This window comes from Canis lupus, chromosome 17, assembly GCF_003254725.2.
Source record: "Canis lupus dingo isolate Sandy chromosome 17, ASM325472v2, whole genome shotgun sequence".
In the NCBI taxonomy this organism is placed as follows: Eukaryota; Metazoa; Chordata; class Mammalia; order Carnivora; family Canidae; genus Canis; species Canis lupus.
This window is the reverse complement of record NC_064259.1, coordinates 38,617,208-38,632,163: the sequence shown is the minus strand read 5'-3', so window position 1 is coordinate 38,632,163 and position 14,956 is coordinate 38,617,208. Positions and strand designations below refer to the sequence as shown.

The window sequence follows — 14,956 nt, the reverse complement described above, 5'->3', positions numbered from 1 at the left end:
CTAATGACTAATGACAATGAACATCTTTTTCTTATGTTTATTTGCTGTCTATATATCTTAAATTGTCTGCACAACTGTTTCACTCAGGTTTTTTTAATTGGTTTGCTTATCTTACTGTTGAGTTTTGAGAATATATATTCTGGAAACAAATCTTTTATCAGATGTAGATTTTCCCCCAGTATATGTCTTGTCAATATTAGTATAAGAGTCTCTTTTAAACAGTAGAAGTTATTAATTTAACCAAATCCAATAAATCACTTTGTTTTTTCATGAATTATGCTTTTGATGTTGTATCTAAGAAATCCTTACCTAACCCAAGGTCACAAAGATTTGCTCTTATTTTCTTTCACAAGTTTCACAGGTTTATATTTTTACGTTTCAGTCTATGACCCATTTTGAGTTAAATTTTGCATATGGTGTGAGATACGGATCTAAGTTCCTACTTTGCATATGTATATATACTTGTTCCTGCACAATTTGTTCACCATTGCATTATCATTGCACCTTTGTCAAAATCAGTTGTTCAGGTATATGTTTAGGTTTATTTCTGGACTTTCTATTTTGTTCCATTGATTTATTTTTCTAAATTTATGTTAATACTGCACTGCTTTTATTAGTGTAACTTTATAATAATTCTTTTTAAAAATATTTATTTATTTATTTGAGAGAGACAGTGTGTGAGGGAGCACCGGGTAGAAGGGAGGAGGGAGAGAGAGAGAGAAGCAGACTCCCTGCTAAGCACAGAGCCCAACGTGGGGCCTCAATCCTGTGACCATGAGATCATGACCTGAGCTGAAACCGGGAGTTGCATACTTAACTGACTGAGCCACACAGGTGCCCCCATATTAACTCTTGAAATCAGGTACTGTTATACCTCCAAATTTGTTTGTCTTTTTCAGAGTGGTTTGGCTATTCTAGATACTTTGCATTTCTGTAAGAATTTTAGAATCAGCTGGTCAACTGCAAAAAAATCCAACTGGGAGTTTGATTGGCATTGTATTAAACCTATAAATACATTTGAAGATAGTTGACATTTTTATGATAGTCAGTTTTTTGATCCATGAATGAATTATACCCTTCCCTTTATTTAGATTTTCTTTAATTTCTTTCAGACATATTTTGTAGTTTTAGTGTGCAAGTCTTTCACCTCTTTGTCAAGTTTATCTCTGAGTAGATTGTATTTTTATGTTATTATAAAAGTTTCTGAATATTTGTTGCCAGCAGAGAAATGGAATTGATTTTTGTATTGATCTTGTAACCTACAACCTTACTGATCCGTTATTAGTTATTTTTAAAAAGATTTTTATTTATTCATTTGACAGAGAGGGAGAGAACACAAGCAAGGGGAGCAGCAGGCAGAGGGAGAGGGAGAAGCAGGCTTCCCACTGAGCAGGGAGCCTGATGCAGGGCTCAAGCCCAGGATCTGGGATCATCATCTGAGAGGAAGGTAGATGCTTAACCAACTGAGCCACCCAAGTGCCGCTCAGCTACTAGTTCTAATAGCTTTTAAAAAAATTCCATCATATTTTCTACATAAACGATCATGTCACCTACAAACAAAAATGGTTTGAATTCTTCCTTTTCAATCTGAATGCTTTTTATTTCTTTTTCTTTCCTGATTGCACTGGCTAGAACCAGTAGTACCGTGTAGAATTAAAGCAATAATAGCAGACATTCTTTCTGGTTCCTGATCTTATGGGGGGAGTATTTAGGTTTTAACCATCAAGTATGATGGTAGCTGTAGATTTCTTTAGATGACCTTTATGAAGTTGAAGAAATTCCCTTTTAATTTTAGATTACTGAGAGTATTTATCAGGAATGAATGTTAAATTTTGTTAAGTACTTTTGGACATTTATTTAGATAAGCACATGATTTTTATTTTTAATTTGTATGCTGAAGTATATTGATTGATCTTCAAATGTTAAACCAGTCTTTCATTCCAGAGATAAATTTCATCTAGTCACCTGATATTTTTATCCCTTTAATATAGTGTTAAAAACATATATAGTGTTGAATTCAATTTGCTATACATTTTATATGGAATTTTTGCTCATGAAGGATTTTGGCTTATAGTGTTCTTTTCTTGTAATATCTTTGTCTTGTTTCATTTTTAAAGGTACTACCTTATCTTGGCCTCCTAGGTTGAGTTGGGAATTATTCTCTTCTCTTTGTTATTTTTGGAAGAGTTCGTGTAGAATCAGCATTATTTCTTCTTTAAATGTTTGATAGAATTTACTCATGAAGTCATCTCAGCCTAGAATTTCTTTGGAGAAGGTTTTGAATTATCCCATTTTCCTAAATAGATATAAGGAATATAGATATAGGCATTTATCTCTTTTTGAGTGAGCTTTGATAATTTTTGTAATTCAAGTAAACTGTTTATTTTATCCAAGTTGTCAAATTTATTGACATATAGTTGCTTATAATAATCCTTATTGTTCTTACATATAGAATCTGAAGTGCTGTCACCTATCTGCTCTTTTATTTGTCATGTGTGTATTCTTTCTTTTTTCTCTTATAAGTCTCATAGTGTTTTATTTTTATTGACTTTCTCAAAGAAGCAGCTTTTGGTTCTATTGATTTCTCTATTGTTTCCTACTTAATGATTTATATTTTGATATTTATTATTTTCTTTTTTGTGCTTACTTTTGGTTTAATTTGCTGTGTGTGCATGTGTGTGGGTATCTTAAGGTTATTGATTTTAAACCTTTCTTCTATTCTAATACAAGTGTTTGATACTATAAATTTCCCCCTCAAAACTATCTCAGTAGCATCCTATAAATTCTCACTTGTTATGTTTTTATTTTTATCAGTTCAAAATATGTTTTAATTACTCCTTTAATTCTTTCTTTCACCTATGTGTTATTTAGAAGTGTGTTATTTAGTTTCCAAATATTTGGAGGTCTCTCTAATAAAAATTTGTTATTGATATCTAATAATTAACAATAATTATAATAATTAATAACTCCATTATGATCAAAGAACATACTGTGTAGGACTTGTGAATTGTAATAGGAAAATTATAGCTTAATATAACCAAAGAGAAATTCTTATTTCTTGGGAAGCCCTCTCAGCCAACTAAAGGTGCTATAATCATTTAGTTCTCAGTTTAATTCAAGTTGACAAATGTTTGTTGAATAGTGATTATATATGTTAAAGCTCTGGGTAGTGCACAGGCTACAGAAATAAAAGAAAGCAGAGCACTTGATCTCAAGAAACTTACAATTTAGACATAAACTACTGATAGTAGGAAAAACATGGTAAAATCCCAATGTGGATTAAACAAACAACAGAAAGGATTCAAAGAAGAAAAGAAACAGGAAAGGCTTCACATAGAAGGTGGCACTTTAGAAGGATCTTGACAAAAAGGTTTAAGTTTGACATGTGGAGATGGTAGAGACAGACCTTTAGGCAAAGGAAATGGCATAAGCTCAAGACAGGAAAACATAGTGCATGCTCAAAAAACTTCACTTTGACTGGAGGTTGGGGGGGGTGGTAGGAGATCAGGCTGGAAGAATAGCTTGAGAATATTTTATTAGGATCCTGAAGTCTTTAGACTTAGTTGAATAGGTATTTAGGTACCACTGAGATTTTAAATTTTATTTATTTATTTATTTATTTATTTATTTATTTATTTATAGCAGAAGAGACTCTTTCCTTCACCCACCACATTTGCTCCATCAAATCCTGTTGGGGCTACATCTACCATAGAGCTCTGGAAAATGTTGAGGGGTTGGAATACATCACTGACTCCTTTTCTTAAAACACTTCACTGGATCCCCACTGCACAAAGAATAAGATCAAAACTTCTTTTCAGCACTGCATGGTCTACCTTCTGACTACCTAATCTCCTACTACTTTTTTGTTTTGACTTGATTCAGTACATTCTACCTCCACTGGCTTCCTCAAACACAACTAGGATTTCCCCTACTCAGGACCATTGCATTTTCTCCTTCTTCTGCCTTAAAAACTCTTTCCCAGCTCTTTGCATGGTGTGGTAGGCAGCCTCTAAGATGATTCTGACCATTCCTGCCTCCTGGTATTCAGACCTTTGTGTAATCCCCACCCCTAGAGTATAAGTTGGATTTAGTGACTTGCTTTTGGCAAGTAGAATGCAGTGGAGGTGATGCGTTACATATGAAGGTGGTTCCCATTTGGGGTGCACTCTTTCTTTCTCATTTCATCACTGGCTTGCTCTGAAGGAAACCAGATGCCAATTGTGAGCTGCCCTACAGACAGACCCATGTGGCAAGCAACTGATATCTCAAGCCAATAGCCAGCAAGAACCTAAGGTCTTCCAACAGCCATGTGGGCGAGGTTGTAAGCTGATCCTCCCCCAATAGAGCCTTGAGTTGACTGCAGGTCCAGTTAATATCTAGATTTTAGTCTGTGAGAGGCTGTGTCAGAGACCCCCAACCAAACCACACTTTGATCATCAATGCAAAGAAATCATGAGGTAATGAACATTTGCTGTTTTAAGCTACTAAGTTTTGAGGTAGTTTGTTATGCAGCAATAGGTAACTAACACATAAGGCTGGCTTACTCTTATCCTTCATGACTCAGCTCAAGTGTTACCTCCTTAGAGAGGCCTTTCTTAACCATCCTGGCTAAAGTAACTTTCTTCCTGCTCTGCCTCTTCCCCGAGTCACTTTCTAATATAGTGCCCTATTTTCTTTCTGCCATAGCATTTATTATCATCTTTAATTTATTGATTTACTAACACATTATCTGACATCTCACAACTAGAATGTAAACTCTTAAGGCATAGAGCTATTGCCTGATTTGTTTACTGCTCTATCCCCAACAGCAAAAATGATACCTGGTTCAAATACTTGTTGAATAAACTTAAAGTGTTAATAGCTCTGTATTATTTGCTCTGGAAATTTCCTGGTGGTTAACAGAGCCAAATCCTATGAACTGAGCATAATCTTTAGTTTGTTAGGAACTTTGACAGCCAACAAAGCCTGGTGGTGTTTTCAGGTTTCAGAACAAGATCTGTTTTTATTACAGACCAGGAAAGTAACTTGCCAGAGTCATAGAGGTCATAAGAAATAGAGCTGGGATTCAAACCATGATCTTTCTGAGTTCAAAGCCAATGCTGCTACAAAAAAATTAAAAATATTTAATGTAAAATAGAAGACAGGAGACAATAATGAAGGGTATCGGGAAGGAAGTAGAATACTCTACTGGAAACCATGTAGTAGTCCATAAGCAGTTGAAGTGGAAGACCCCATAGAAACCTGAGCTTACTTAGAAACCTCCTGTATATTCAAAGGATCAAATAGGGGAACAGCTTAACCATGAAGGATGTGTAGGGGAAAAGTCATTTGTCAGGATAAAAGTACCCACGCTTGCAGCTACTTGCTGTCCAACCTCCCACCCCAGGTAGCTTTTCATGTGCAGGTAGGTATCTAATCCTCTCCCTGGGGACTTTGGGTCCTGCAGCAGATTTGTGTGAGTCTTGCTGATCTTACTGCTCTGACAACTCAAAACACAATGCCTTGCAGGGACTACAAGATGTAGTACACTTGTACTACATTATAAGATGAATAGAGATCATTGCTCACCCCCTCACTTATCCCCCACCACCACCTTCAGTCTCCCCAGTAACAGCAAGAGTGAAACAAGACTGCCATGTTCCTGGCAAGGACTCTCGGAGGGCTCTGTGTTCATATCCCAGCTCTGCTATGTTCTACCACATACTAGTGGTTGGACCTTGAGCAGAATACTTATTGAATATTTCAAAAGCTCTCGGCCTCACTTCTTATTTTGGCTATTGATGAGGTGACCAGTTCTATATGAGCCTAGATGGTGTATTCTGACAGTGTCTAAGCCACATACCTCTTGATTTTAGTCTCAGGTCTTTTCTGACATGTCTTGTGGTAATTCCACAAGACCGCTCTCATCCCTCGCTCATATGCAGCTTGGAAATATGGCACTTAATGTACTATGCAGCATACTATGACCGATGGAGTGTGGGCTGGGAGTAACTGATGGATGATTTGTCTTCTGTCTTCCTTGCATGGAAAATTCTCAGAAGATCCCATGGGACCAAGCAACTGGTCTTCTGCCATGCTGGTCAACTTGGTACACAAACTTGTGTTGGTTTCCTTTTCTTCTCATTTCACTCCCTTTGTCCCTCACTCTTGTCCTCAGAATTCCATTTTCATAATTAAACTACTTACACAGAGGCTTTTGCCTTGGGCTTTGCTTTTGGTGAAACATAGATTATTTAATCTCTCTGTGTCTCCACTCATCATCTGTGATATAAGGAATATGTATATCCATTTCACAAGGTTTGTATGAGTGTAAAGTAATAACACATGGAAAGCATGCAGGAGGCTGCCTGGTACACAGCAAATGATTTCAAGCTATTTTTGTTGTTGAATAAAAGGGAGCCCTCAATGTATATGGAGGGCTTGTCCCTAGCTCTGAGAAGAATTTAATCACAATATAGAACATCGTTCTTTCTCAATCCTTACTTTCTTCCTCAATCTTTTAGCTTGGAGGCTTATATGTTCTAAACTATTCTGCTGGGAACAAACAAAAGAGATAAGAATCTAGAGTTGAATGTGTCTGCTCCATACTATGCCTACTCTTTGTTTAGCTGTCACTAGTGTTCAGCACTGTCTTGAGCTAGATGGCCAAAGGCTACCCCCAGAGACCTCCCCAGATGTGCATAAAATTCTGAATATCTGAATCAACATTGGATTTTATTATTTTTCAGATAGGTTCCACACCCAATGTGGAGCCCAATGCAGTGGTCAAATGCACAACCTGGTGATCAAGACCTGATCAAGTGTCCAATGCTCAATGGACTGAACCACCAAATGTCCCTGAATCAGCATTGGCCTATAATTCTCCTTCACAGGCCACATCAAATAAACATCCAGTTCCACGAACTTTTTTTGGAAATGTCACCCATACTTGATCTCCTCTTTTCAGTCACCTTTACTCTCCCACATCTTAGCAATTCTTCAAACTATTTCTTTGGAATATCTTCCTCTGTTCTACATTTGTCCAGTTTAGAACCATTCTTAAATTTTCAGCTCTTTTCCTCTCTATGAAGTTATTTTAGGTCATCATCTTGCTGCTTTTTCTGCACTAGAATCCCAGTTAATGGTATCACCCACTAAGAGACAGCTTCTCCTGAAGTTGCTCCCCGGCCTATATTTTTCTTCCTCTACTGAGACTAGCTCAAGCCCAGTGTCATTCAAGCCACAATCAGCTGCTTCAGCTCATGCTGACAATCCCCTTTTCTCAACACCCATCCTAGGCAAAATCCATGCCTCTGAAATACTTATATATCCTTGAACATTTAGTTATACAATTGTGTATATATGGGATGCTCCTTGTCTCAACTTGCTCTTTGGGGAGAGTTTCAAGTCAATGACAGGGAGGAGAAGCCCAGGGAGAGGCCAGTGGTCTGCCTGAATTGAGGAGATGGAGCTCAGAGTTCATGAACACCAAAGGGGCTAGAGCTTGTAGGACAGAGTATCAGAGAGGAGAAAGTTTCAGAGACTACTCTGAACATTTTCAGAATAATCCCCTTGATTATTGATCAGCACATGTGTGTTAGGGAAGTACCCAAAGTTATGTAAAGAACACTCTCATAAAGATTACTGGTAACATTGACTGGCATTCACATAGGCTGAGAATACTGCTTCTTTCCACCAGTCAGACTAAAAAGTTTCATGATTTACAGAGTATTGAGTAGCATAAAAAGAAGGATGTTACCTCAATAAGGAAATACTTAACTCCAAACTAAGCAGGGTCTGGTCCCACCTGACAAATCATGAAAGTAAGATCCCCAAATATTAAATTGTTTCAAATAATGTAACTGCATCCCAGAACAAAGCTTATGAATATTTGTAGTGATAAAAAATATTTGCCTGAGAAAGGAATTGAGGAGGGGAAGTGTAAGCAGAACACAGATGACTTTTAGGGCAGTGAAAATACTCTGTATAATATTATGATGATGGTTATGTGAACAAGGATTAGTAAATGTGAAGACCTAGCATTAGAAACTATTCAAATTAAATACAATGAGAAAAGTTGAATTTAAAAAAGAAAAAGGAGGGTCCCAGGGAAGATGGCATAGTAGGAGGACCCTACACCCACCTCACCCCATGGATATAACTGGATAACACCCACATCAGTGTAAATAACCCCCCAAAGACTCAAAGACTGGCAGATAGACTCTCCACAGCTAAATACAGAGAAAAGCTCATATTGATGAGGGTAGGAAGGGGGTGGAGACATAGTTGGAAAGAATGAGGGGGAAGAAATAGACACTCCAGGTACCCTCAACATGGGGAAGATGGACCCCAAAACATTTTGCTTTGAAAACCAGAAGGGCCAAATTTTTAAGTTCTTACTATTAGCAGGGACTAACTCCTGGAATTTTACAAATCAGCACAATGGGCTCTGAGAGAGCTGGAGGGTAATAGGAAACTGAGTCCCCACCCTTAAAGAGATAGCACAACAAACAGCCCTGGAGATATACAGCATAGAAACATCGATATAAAAAACTCCTAGGATGATGGGAGGAAGAGGTGTGCTGGAGGAGCAGGGATTGTTGGGAGACCTCTTGCAGAACAAAGAAGCTGGGGTGCCATTTCCCTCTCTTGACCCCCAGCCTGGACAAGTAGACACTTGTAAGGACAAGCTCAGACAGCACTCTCTACCTAACTGCTAATACTGTTTGCTCTGCCCATGCACGTCTGTGGATCTGCCACCTCCAATCCGGTGGTCTTGACAGGAGTTTTGGGAGGGCCATCACTGACCTCACTGGCATTCCTGGTCATGCCCACCATGTTCTCCTTCGGGCCTGCCCTCTCCTATATGGACTGAGCCCATCCAAAGTGATGCCACAAGCCCCAGTGAGGCCAGCACCACTCCAAAGTGACTTCTAGTCCAGGAAGGGGGAAAGATAACCAAATGCAACAGTACAACTGAAGTCCCAGCAGTGAGCTGGGGTCAGACATCTGGTTTGACTACAGGCCCTGCTTATCCATGTAGGCTTATCAAGGCAAAGTGCCTTGCAGTTTGATGCTACCACATCTCTGGCAAATATTTATCTGACTCAACTCAAATATAAGGCAGCCCCAGACTGGCCCACTAACAACAAAGGGACCAAACCCTGCCCACAACAGGCAAAGAGAGCATTGCCGATGATTGTGTTGAAGGTGAAAGCCACAACTGTAGGGTGCACACAACACACATAGGAGACACGCTTGAAGCACCAAGTTCTGGTGAACAGGGCACACTACACTTCAAAAGCCACTACTTTCAAGAGCAGAAGATGTAGCTGAATTTCTTAACACATAGAAACAGACACAGGGAGTTAGACAAATTAAGGAGACAGTGGAATATGACCCAAATGAAAGAATAGGAAAAAAAATCACAACAAGAAACCTAAACAAAATGAAGATAAATAATATAACTGATAGAAAATTTAAAGTAAAGGTCATAAAGATACTCATGGGACTTGAGAAAATGGAGGACCTCAGTGAGACCCTGATAGAAAAAAAGAGAACACATAAGAAAAAAACAGCCAGAGATAAAGAATTCAATAAATGAAATAAAAAATACACTAGATGGAACAAATAGTAGACTAGGGGAAGCAGGAGAATGGATAAACAACCTGAAGGATCAAGTAATGGAAAGCAATCAAGCTGAATAGGAGAGAGAGAAAATAATAATAAAGAATAAAAAGATGCTTAGGGAACTCAATGACACTAAAGAGCATAATAACATTTGCATTATAGGGATCCCAGAAGGAGAAAAGGGAGAAAGGAGGCAGGAAACATATTTGAAGAAATAATAGCTGAAAACTTCCCAAGTCTAGGGAAGAAAATAGAATCTAGATCCAAGAGGCACAGACAGCCTCTAGAAAATCAACCCAAGGAAGTCCATGTCAAGACAAATAGTAATTACAGCAAAAAATAGTGATAAGGAGAGAATTATAAAAAGTAAGAAAAAGGAAAACAGTTACATACAAGAGAAATCCCATAAGGATAGGGTGGAAAGGAAAGACCATAGTAGGGGTAAGAAATGTAGGAAGCACAAAAGCAGTATAAAAATATGTATATCTATACAAAATCACTCAAGAGATTCACAAAATAAAAGGATGTAAAGAATGATATCATATACCTAAAACATGTGGGGGATCCCTGGGTCGCTCAGCGGTTTGGCGCCTGCCTTTGGCCCAGGGCGCGATCCTGGAGTCCCGGGATCGAGTCTCGTGTTGGGCTCCTGGGATGGAGCCTGCTTCTCCCTCTTCCTGTGTCTCTGCCTCTCTCTCTCTCTCTCTCTCATGAATAAATAAATCTTAAAAAAAAAGTGTGTGTGGAGGGGAAGTAAAGAATGAAATCAACTCAATAGAGACTACTACATGCAGAAGATGTAGTTACCATGACAAAGTCAATGGTAACCACAAATAAAAAAAACAGTAATAGATGTGCAAAAAATTAAGAGAAAGGAGTCCAAGTATATTACTAAAGAAAGCCAGCAAACTGAGATAAGACAGCAAGAGAAGAAACAAACAGGAAAACTTGAAAAAAAAAAACAACCCCACAAAACAATCAACAAAATGGCAATAAGTACATACCTATCAATAATTACTTGGAATGTAAATGGTCTATACTCTCCAAACAAAAGACATGGAGGGACAGAATAGATAAAAAAGTAAGACCCATCTCTGTGCTGCCTAGAAGAGACTCATTTCAGGCCTATAGGCACATGCAGATTGAAAGTGAATAGATGAAAGAGCATTAATCATACAAATGGACATGAAGAGTATCAGATACTTGCATCAGATAAATACTTGTATAAATACTTGTATCAGATAAAATAAACTTTAAAACAAAATCTGTAAGAAGAGATGAGGAAGAACACTATATAATCATAAAGGAAAATTCCAACAGAAAATACAACAATTGTAAATATTTATGCATCCAACATGTGAGCACCAAAATACATAAAGCAGCTAATAACAAACATAAAAGAACTAATTGATAGTAATACAATAATAGTAGAGGACTTTAACAGCTCACTTGTATCAATAGATAAATAATCCAAACAGAAAATAAACAAGGAAACAGTGGTTTGAAATGACATACGGGATCAGATGCCTTCTATCCTAAAACAACAGAATGCACATTATTTTCAAGTGCACATGGAACATTCTCCAGAGTACATCACATATTAGGCCACAAAACAAGTCTCAATAAATTAAAAAAGATTGAAAACCTCACAGCTAACCTCACACTCAATGGGGAAAGAATTAGAGCTTTCTCCCTAAGGTCAGGAACAAGACAAGGATGTCCATTTCCACCAGACAAGGATGTCCATTTCCGCCACTCTTATTCAACATAGTACTGGAAGTCTTAGCCACAAGCAATCAGACAATAAAAAGAAATAAAAGGTACCCAGATTGGTAAGGAAGGAGTAAAACTTTCACTCTTTGCAGATGACATGATACTACATAGAGAAAACTCTAAAGACTCCACCAAAAAACTGCTAGAACTGATAAATGAATTCAGCAAGGTTGAAGGATACAATCAACATACAGAAATCTGTTGCATTTCCACATGCTAATAATGAAGTAGCAGAAAGAGAAGTTAAGGAAACTATCCCCTTTCCAGTTGCACCAAAAATAATAAAAAGCCTAGGGACATATTTAACCAAGGAGATGAAAGACCTGTACTCTGAGAACTATAAAACATTTATGAAAGAAATTGAAGACAATGCAAACAAATGGAAAGATATTTCCAAAGATTACCCAAAGCAATCTACAAATTTAATACAATTCCTATGAAAATACCAATAGGATTTTTTCATAGAACTAGAACAAATAATACTAAAATTTGTATGGAATTACAAAAGACCTGAATAGCCAAAGCAGTACTGAACAAAACAAAACAAAACAAACAAAATGAAACTGGAGTTATCAAAATCCCAGAAACCCGAAACCATAAAAGTCCTAGAAGAGAGGATCTAGGATGTCTCTTTCTCTGACATTGACCATAACAACATTTTTCTAGATATATTTTGAGACAAGGGAAAGAAAAGCAAAAAGAAACTATTGGGATTACATCAAAATAAAGGGCTTCTGCACAGCAAAGGGAATAGTCAACAAAACTAAATGACAGCCTATGGAGTGGGAGATGATATTTATAAATGACATATCTGATGAAGGGTTAGTATCCAAAATACATAAAATGCAAAAAAGAAAGAGAAGAAAGAAAGAAAGAAAGAAAGAAAGAAAGAAAGAAAGAAAGAAAGAAAGAAATGCAACGCAACATAAAACAAGGGAAAAAAAGAAAACCCAAACAGACCATAATTAAAAATGGGCAGAAGGGCAGCCCAGGTGGCTCAGGGTTTAGTGCCAACTTCAGCCCAGGGTGTGATCCTGGAGACCCGGGATTGAGTCCCACGTCGGGCTCCCTGCATGGAGCCTGCTTCTCCCTCTGTGAGGGAGCCTGCGTCTCTGTCTCTGTCTCTCTCTCTCTTTCTCTCTCTCTCTTTCTCTGTCTCTCATGAAAAAATTAATAAAATCTTTTAAAAAATAAATAAATAAAAATGGGCAGAAGATGTAAACAGACATTTCTCCACAGAAGATATACAGATGGCCAACATGAAAAGATGCTCAATATGACTAATTGTTAAAGAAATGTGAATCAAAAGGTCAATGAAATAATACTTCACATCTTTACAGAATGGCTAAAATAAAAAACACAAGAAACAAGTGTTGGCAAGGGTGTAGAGAAAATGCAATCATGCACTGCTAGTAGTAATGCAAACTGATGCACACACTGTGGAAAATATTATAGAGGTTCCTCAAAAACTTAAAAACAGAAATATCACATGATCCAGACGTTCCTCAAAAAAATTAAAAATAGAAATAACACATTATCCAGTATTTACCCTAAGAAAACAAAAACTTTAATTCAAAAAGATATATACACCACTATGTTTATTGCAGCATTATTTACAATAGCCAACATACAGAAGTAGCCCAAGTGTCAGTCAATAGATGAGCAGATAAAGAAAATGTGATGTATATAATATATATTATATAATATATATTATATATACATAGAATAGAATACCACTCAGCCACTAAAAAGAATGAAATTTTGCCATTCGCAATAGCATGGTTGGATTTAGAGGGTGTAACGCTAAGTGAAATAAGTCAAAGGAAGACAAATACCATATGATTTCCCTCACTTGGAATTTAAGAAAAAAAAACAAATAATGAAAAAAAGACAAAGATGAAAAAGCAGACTCTTAACTATAGAGAAGAAACTGATGGTTACCAGAGGAGATGTGGGTAGAGGATGGTGAAATAGATGAAGGAGATTAAGAATACACTTACATGATAAGCACTAAGTAACATATAGAATTGTTGAATCATTACATTGTATACCTGAAACTAATATAACACTGTATGTTAAGTATACTGGAACTAAAATTTTAAAAAAAGAAAAGGAAAGAGCATCAGTAAGCTGTGGGACAACTTCAAACTTAATGCATATGTCACTGGAGTCCTCAGATGAAGTGGAAGCTCAAAAATATCTGAAGAAATAATAGCCATTTAAAAAAATTTGATGAAAATCATAAGCCCACAGACCCAAGATACTCAATGGACCTCCAAAAAAAGAAATATGAACAAAACTATACCAGAATACCATAATCAAATTGATCAAACACAGTGATAAAGAGAAAATCTGAAAAGCAGCCAGAGGGGAAAGCTATATCACAGGGGAAAATATATAAGGAAAATAGTATTTTACTTGTTAAAAATAACAATGGGACAAGAACAGAAAAATACCTTTATTTTTTTAAATACCTTTAAAGAACTGTAAAAACAGACACACAACAAATTGTCAGCTTAGAATTGTTTACCTAGTAAAAATATCTTTCAAAAATGAAGGCCATGGAGGCAGAAAGTAGCTTTGTGTAGTAGGGCCTGGGAGGAAGGAAGAATGGGGAATGACTACCATTGGGTATGGATTTGGGGGTGGTGGTGCTAAAATGTTCTGGAGTTAGATAGTGGTAATAATTTTGTGAATTTTGTCAACATATGACTTTGTGAATATATTAAAAGCCACTGAATTTTATGCCATAGTGAATTTTATGGCATATGAATTGTATCTCAGTTTTTTTAAACAAAAAAAGGGAAAGAAAAGGGAAAAATCATAAAGTCTTTTTCAGACATATCAGATGAAAGAACTTAGCATGAGCTAACCTACATTTTAAGAAATGTTATAGAGGAAGAGGAGCTAAAGTGATGGAGTAGAAGGACCCTAGGCTTGCCTCATGCCTCAAACACAGCTAAGTAAATATCAAATCATTCTGAATATCCAAGAAATTGATCTGAGGAATAACAAAACAAACTGCACAACTACAGGAAGGTAGGAGCTGGTAGGTAGGAGGTGCAGAGACATGGTTTGGTGGAGAAATGGAATTTGGAGTGCTATGGAAGGAAGAGAGTCCTGCTCATGGGTGGCAGGGAAAGAGAGACTGATAGAGACAGAGAAAGGGAGAGGGGACCACACACACACACACACACACACACAGTGCTTCCCAAAAGCTACTGATTGAGAAAGCCAGAAGGGCTGATTTTCATGAGTCTTTATAACTACCAGGCTCAAAGGCAGGAGTTTTAGAGGTCCCTGGGTGGCCGGTGTGGAGCTCTGAGGGCCTTGCAGTGTTTCTGTGGAGAAGGAGTGCGGATAGCCCCAGGGCAGATGGCTCAGTCCAGTGTCCCCTGGGATGCACTGGAAAAGATGGTTCCCCCTTCTTGGAGCACATCTGGGAGAAGTGGCATTGCCCATCCGGGGACAAAAGAGCCGGTGGGTGCTATTTCCCTGATGCCCCTCAGCATAGGTACAGAGACATCTGCTAAGGGCAGCTAATCTGGACACTGGCTCTTTGCTGTGCTTTACT

The 14,956-nt window shown here is 37.5% G+C and overlaps 1 long non-coding RNA gene across 1 annotated transcript in view; it reads left to right on the top strand.

The window, feature by feature from the left end:
- Positions 1 to 14,956, top strand: part of LOC125752755 (uncharacterized) — a 60,182-nt gene that overhangs the window by 13,059 nt on the left and 32,167 nt on the right. The window lies entirely within an intron of this gene.